General features: G+C 34.5%; 1 pseudogene; it reads right to left on the bottom strand.

Annotated features, from left to right (window-relative positions):
• Positions 1-6,044: 6,044 nt before the first annotated feature.
• LOC114283750 (NAD-dependent malic enzyme 1, mitochondrial pseudogene) lies at positions 6,045-6,569 on the bottom strand (annotated as a pseudogene).
• Between the last annotated feature and the right edge of the window lie 438 nt (positions 6,570-7,007).

Below are 7,007 nucleotides of genomic sequence, written 5' to 3' on the forward strand. Positions count from 1 at the left end.
CAACCAAATTAACTTCCATAAGCTAAATCAATTTAGAGAGAAATTCGCATTGGGATTAATTTGATTAGCATAATATAATTTTGCCGCAAAAATCTAAATTAAATAGTGACAATATTACACAAGTCGCAAGATCGAAAATCCGCTATGCTCGTAATCATCTCTTGCGCCACAAGTGACAATTATCCAAAATTTAGTTTAATTTATGCGCAAAATATTGGTTTTCGGGAGTTAATCTACAAAGATTTCTCTCAACCGAATAACCTCCCACTGACTATGGCATATACAAAGCATGATAAATTCCATACAATAGCATTTTAATGTAAATCTACAAATAACTCATGCTATATTTATTTAATAATGGAATTCTAATAAATAAATAAATAATCATGCTCTTCTAATTACAACATATTACAAACCCAAAAAAATATGCTGTATTCAATATTTAAATTATGCCATAACAGAAAGTACATCATCCTGAAATTTTCTGGATTTTTTTGGTATTTTCTGGAATTTTAAATAACTAATTAAACACACATAAAATTAGAAATAAAAAATCCAGAAACTAGTAAACAGAAACAATATTCAGATTATGCCATAATTAAAATGTACATTGTTCTGAAATATTCTGAAATTTTTCTGAAATATTCTGGAATTTTAAATGACTAATAAATACACATAAAATTAGAAATAAAAAATCCAGAAACTGATAAAATGAGACAATATTACCAGTAGATATTAAAACATTTCAGAAGTCCATAATAAAAATTTCAACCCCAGAAAATTATTTATGCAATACCAGCATCATTTTAAAGCATAAAAAATGAATTATTAACACAGAAAAAATATTTTTTATTTTCGTAAAATTTTCAAAATTTTATAAAATGTAGAAAAATTAATTCTGAGTCTAAGGGTACCAACCATGCTTAAAACAAAGCTATAACGAATATATTATGGCCCATTAACGCAATTCAGAATTAAAAAACAAACAAACAGAGCCTTAGAGCCAAGCCAGGCGGGAAAAACGGCTCGGCTCGGCTCGGCGCCGCTCAGCGCAACTCGGCGCGAGTCGGCTCAGGGAGCGGCTCGGCGCGCGGCTCAGCCTCGGCTCGGCCCGCGGCTCAGCCTCGGCTCGGCGCTCGGCTCCGCACGCGGCGCGCGTGCGGGCGCGGACGGCGCGCCTGCGTAGACAGCACCGCCGACGCGCGCGTGATGGCGCGTGCAGGCGCGTCAGAAGGGCATCCGGCGCGTGTAGGCGCGTGGAAGCGCGTGGGCGCGCGTGGCTTCGACGTGGTGGCGCGTGAATGCCACGCGCCGCCTTCCAGGATACTGACAGTTCCGATTTTTGTACTGCCGGACTCCTTTTTCCAAAATAAAATCATTTATGCTCTAAAAAATGACATTAATGATCATAAAAATGAAATATTTTGGATCTCACTATCTTTTATAAATATACATATGATAAAAGAAAGCACGAAAATATCCATCAACCTGGCTCTGATACCAATGTAAATCAAAACACAAAACATGCAGCGGAATAAAATCATCAGATCATACCTTTTTGATGATTGAACCTCGTGGATAAATCACGTGCTTCCAGAATCAGATCAATCAATCCCAGCAGTGGGGTGATATTACAATGGTGAATATCACCCACACAAACCACAGTGCAAAATGACTTTTATCGTTGTTTCTTGGGAGAGAGTCAGAATATGGGTTGAAACAGACTCAACGTTGTTTCTCTTAGATTACCCATAACCATATAACAAATATTTAATATATTATAATATCTATCCATATCAGTTAAGATACAGATAATATCTAATATATATTATATCTATCTATATCAGTTCAAACTGATAACGTCTGTTTCAAGAGTGGTTATCCTAAATAGGTTTGATTTCAAAATCAAAACCTATTTGGATAAGGATTCAAAATCAAATTTTAATGGTCATGCCACATGGGCGCCCATTACTAACATTATATATATATATATATTTATAAACTTCAAAAGAGGTTTGTGTAATTTATCCTAATATTTTTGTTATATATCTACCAAGTGTACTTTTGAGTTTTGATATGATTGTATAAAAATAAAAATAAAAATTCTTTTGTGTTAAACTTGGGCCTTAAAAATTTTACATCTTTAATAAAAATTCAAAATTTAACAAATAATGTATAGACAAATTTTTTTCTTAAATTATGAGGTGTGATTTGTAATCATGTTATTTATTTATTTATTTTAAGTGTTATTTCTAACATGTTTTATAAGGTGTGATTGCTAACCACATTTTTATTTGGATTAAGTTTATCTCAAGTTTAATTTGAATTTGAGGATCATATTTGTACTCGTGAGACTCACTATAATGTTTTGTTTCGATGATCCAATCAATTCATTTTTTAGGATTCTTTCAGTATATCATTCATGAAAAAAAATTGACTTTTATTTTATCTCAATTGTTTCCAAAAAAGTAGATAGTACATTTTCAAAACACAATTGTTGTCTTTATTTATTTATTTATTATTATTTAGAAAACAATCGCGATAAAATGAAAATGTTATGATGATTGGATCGACTTATTGTTTTTCATGGATAATATATACAAGTAGCCTTACAAAATGAACGATTTAAATTATTAAAATGGGAGCCATGGTTTGCCTCACAAGCCCAAATGTGATACTCAAGTTTAGATTTGAATTTAAGAGTAATTCAACCTTTTTTACTTAATACAAAATACTATCTAAATTGCATTTTTTTCTCTAAAGTTTGTGTTTGGTTCATGGATTTGGAGAGTGATTTGAAAAGGGAAAGGAAAAAAGTGTGTGAAACGTAGGTAAAATATGGTTATATTTCATTTATATTTCACTTATATTTTTCTTTTTCTTTTTCAATTTTTTTTTTCAAAATTCATGAATTAAACACCGTCCAATTGTTTAAATTCAAGGAAAAAATATCATTAGAAATAACATTTCTCTAAAAAAAATTTGTATAGTCATTATTCCCATTGATAAAATGTGTATAGTCACTGAGAGGGTAATTTATATGAATATTGGGCCGAGCTGAACAAAGGGCCATTATGGGCCACAGTACGGAAAGCTGAGTAAAAAGGCCTCAAATCCAGTCCGGTTCAAAAAGGACTTAAAGATAAGACTGGTCCTAGAAGTACATTGTTATCTCGGTCCTTGAGAGCGCGGCAGATCGGTCGCTGGGTCCCCACACTCAGAGTTAGTCCGGTCGCAGAATATTACGATTAGCCCGATCGTGTCCTCTAAACCGAAGTATGATAAGCCTTCTTCAAGATACTTTTTGTGTTAGTTCGGTTCGACACTTCTATGGATAGCTCGGTCTGGGCATGCAAAGCTGAGGTAGAAGCAAGGAAAGGAAGAGCCGGACTGAAAGTTAGATCGGTCATACCGGCATGTCTAGTAAAGCAGTGGTATTTTGGTCCCATAGAAGTCTGACCATGGAAAAACCATCTCACTTGGTTTAAGCAGTGAGGGGGGTGTTGAAGGATAACGCATTATCTTTCAAGAGTATGGATCCAAGGAGGACTCTACATGGAGGAGTAAGAGTCCTACTAGGATTGTGCCACACGGAACCTATAAAAGCTCACAAACATCACCTATGGAGAGGTAACACAACTTTGATTCCTGAATACACAGAGCTTTTGTCTACTTGTCTATTTTTGTTGACTTAGGCATCAGAGAGGTTTCCGGCACACACCCGCCGGCTAGCTCACGTTTGTGTTTTCAGGGAGTAAAGCAACGCCGTTTGGAGGAACGCAGACTTGATCAACAGGATTATACGAGAAGATTTATTTCTTTCCCGTACAGTCACTATTGTACATCATCCAATAGTGATAAAATAAAAGTAAAAAATCACATTAATGGGTATAATGACTTCTTTTTTTCTTTTTTTTTTTAAATTTGTAATAATGAGAAGTTTACACAATTAATTCATAATCATTGTCTATGTAATGAATTATTTATTTATTATAATTATGCAATAAAGATGATCTGATTCCGTCTTTTACATCAGACTTTTTTGATATTGCCTTTGGACTGTATTTCTCTTTCATTGTTACACAAGAGTTTAGTTGTTGGTACTTTGTCTTCTATTTTTGAATTTTTTTGATATATATTTTATTTTATTTTTAACATTAGGTAGGATGTTAACAAGTTTAGGACAATTCTAATGGGTTATCTAAATACTTTATTGTTAGGCCATAACGTTTTAAAACTCAATTTCAATGTTTTCATCAAATTAATATTAAATGATAGAAGAATCAAATCTTTCATCAAATTAAGAAAATTTTTATGCTTCATCATATTTTGCAGGTAGCCATTGGGCCGGATGTTCGCTCGAACGTTCTCCCGAACATCCTTCCGGATAATTGACTTTTTCTTTATCTGAACATCAATTTTTACTCATGGCCAGATGTCCTCTCAGACATCCTTCTAAACAACCGGGTTTGTAACAAGATTTGATGAAAATTTTAAATTTACTATTGGAGTACATTATATCAGATCAAATTTTTACTCAAATTTAATAAAAATATTGATACTGTAACGCCCCCAAAATAATACAGTCAACCTATCTATCATGCAGAAGAATATAACAGAAATGCAATACTTTCATTCATCATAGTTTACTGTTCAACAAACAGTTAAATGCCATATAGGCTTATATCTTTCCAAGTCATTGGTTGGTTACACAAATTGAGTCTCGCTCATTACATCTTAAGCCATTGGCTTTACAAATAACAAACATCCACACATAAGGCATAAATAAGAAGCTCTTGCTTCCCGAAAGTCCATCTACCTTATTGCCTTGGAGGAAACACCTCACCTGCACCTGAAAATAATATTCCCGTATAGGGTGAGCCAACAGCTCAGTAGAGATAATCTAACACAATATATGAGGTTTAGCAAAGGTATAAATACCACGTGCGTAAATAATACCGATGCTAGAACATCCACAAGGCCTGCATATTCATATGCCATTATGACCTATCCTCTTTCCATTTTCCTTCAATTCATTTCCATTTCAAATATATTACTCAATTCATGAGTTAAATTCATTATCTTTCAACAACCAAAATGAGATTGCAACTCAATGGTTTTCCAACTATGCCAAAATACACATAAACACTTTAAACTTGCCATTTTACGGATATTTCGTTCGACGGAATCGACACACATTTATATATGAAATTTCGGGTCTTTCACCCAGGACACTCTGGCCAACTTGCTTTAAAATGGAATCCATTCCTTTTCTTCTCCCAATCAAATATACATATGCAATGTATTTATAAACATAATCACATATGAAGTACATCTCCTTTCTCCTCCCAATAAACTTACATATACAATGTATTTATAAACATAGTCTTATATGGAGTACATCCCCTTTCTCCTCCCAATAAACATACACATACAATGTATTTATAACGTGGTCATAATCAATGACACCAACAATGAATTAGCATTAAATCTCCTAATCCTCATGCAATTTCTACAACAATTATAGCTATCCTCCACTGATAGCCCAACACAATTATTTCTAAAGAGATGTTCAATCTCAAAATAAATAGTTTATTCAAAACTTTCATAGGTGAGATATTACATATCCAATATCACCATTTATAACGACAACCTCCCCATTTCAAATTTTCAATGTTAATTTCAATTATTTATGCAAAATAATGATTTAATCAAAATTAGGGAAAAAATCCCCCTCCTTCCAACTATCAACCCAAACACCAAAATCAACTAATTTGGTATAACATGATCTTATATTCAAGCCTCCTATGCATCAAATACCCCTTTTTTCATTCACACCCAAATCTTAGATTTGTCCAAACCACAACCATATCTCATCATCTATACACAATAGCAAATAACTAAGCTAAAAACCATGTTAGAGTGTAGAAATTCTCTATCTCAAGTTTGACGAGGAAACACGCAAAAATCTAAATTTTCGATTTTGTCGAATTTTGATCTCCACCGATCAAAATGTTGCTCTCACCAAACTCTTTACTATGGTCTCAAGAACATGGGTCTAAAACCTGAACAAATGGATTTGCAGCCAAACGTGCAGCAACATATAAATCCAGCTTCCCAATTGCAATTCCAATACCATGCAGTCCAAGATCACCGAGACCTAATATTCTACTTCCGTCTATTACAACAGTCATATCAACCTGATCAGCTGGCCAATTATACACCATTGACATCACTTCCCCACGATCAGCAGCACTGAAATACATCTCCCTGGTCCTTCTAAACAATCCACTATAGTTCTAGCAAACAAGACCAACTGTAGGAGTATAGACTATAGGTGCATACTCCGCAAAATTAGCAATTAATACCTTATAGTACATTGTCTCATTTCTATCATGCAATCTATTAAGTATCCGCCACATGGCTAAAGCATTTGGATCAGATGGTCCGTCCTTAGCATTCAATTCAAACCACTTCAAGTCTTCCATGAAGCACTCAATTTGTTGCTTAAGGGACATAATATTTGGAGGCAGAAGTCCACGAAGATCAAGACGATCTCGTTCTATCATGGAGAATGTTGTTCCCTTGTTGAACCAGGGATCGTGAAGAATATCGAGACTGCGCTTGTGGACAATGGAAGGACAATGGCCTTCGGTAGTGGTGAAAGATCTTGTGATTCAGTGTTGAAAACGCTTGATCAGAGACGAAGAACACAGTCTCATTTGACGAGAAAAGCTCGACATTGAATTTCAATGGTGGATCTAACAAATATTCAGAGTTCAGCTTTCAACTCAACTCTATCAATGCAGTATCTCACTACTCTAAAAACTCAGGACTCAACTGCTCTCCCTTGAGTAAATTAACTGCTTTGTATTCATAATCAAGACCTTTCAAGTTGAGAGAAATGCCAACCCGTTGAGAGCAAGAGCTCCAAAAATAAGAATACAATTGCAGCGCCGTTTTTGGAGCGAGAGAATCGGAGATGAGATCAACGCAAAAGTGAATCA

Source organism: Camellia sinensis, chromosome 11, assembly GCF_055761805.1.
Source record: "Camellia sinensis isolate YWXY chromosome 11, ASM5576180v1, whole genome shotgun sequence".
In the NCBI taxonomy this organism is placed as follows: domain Eukaryota; kingdom Viridiplantae; phylum Streptophyta; class Magnoliopsida; order Ericales; family Theaceae; genus Camellia; species Camellia sinensis.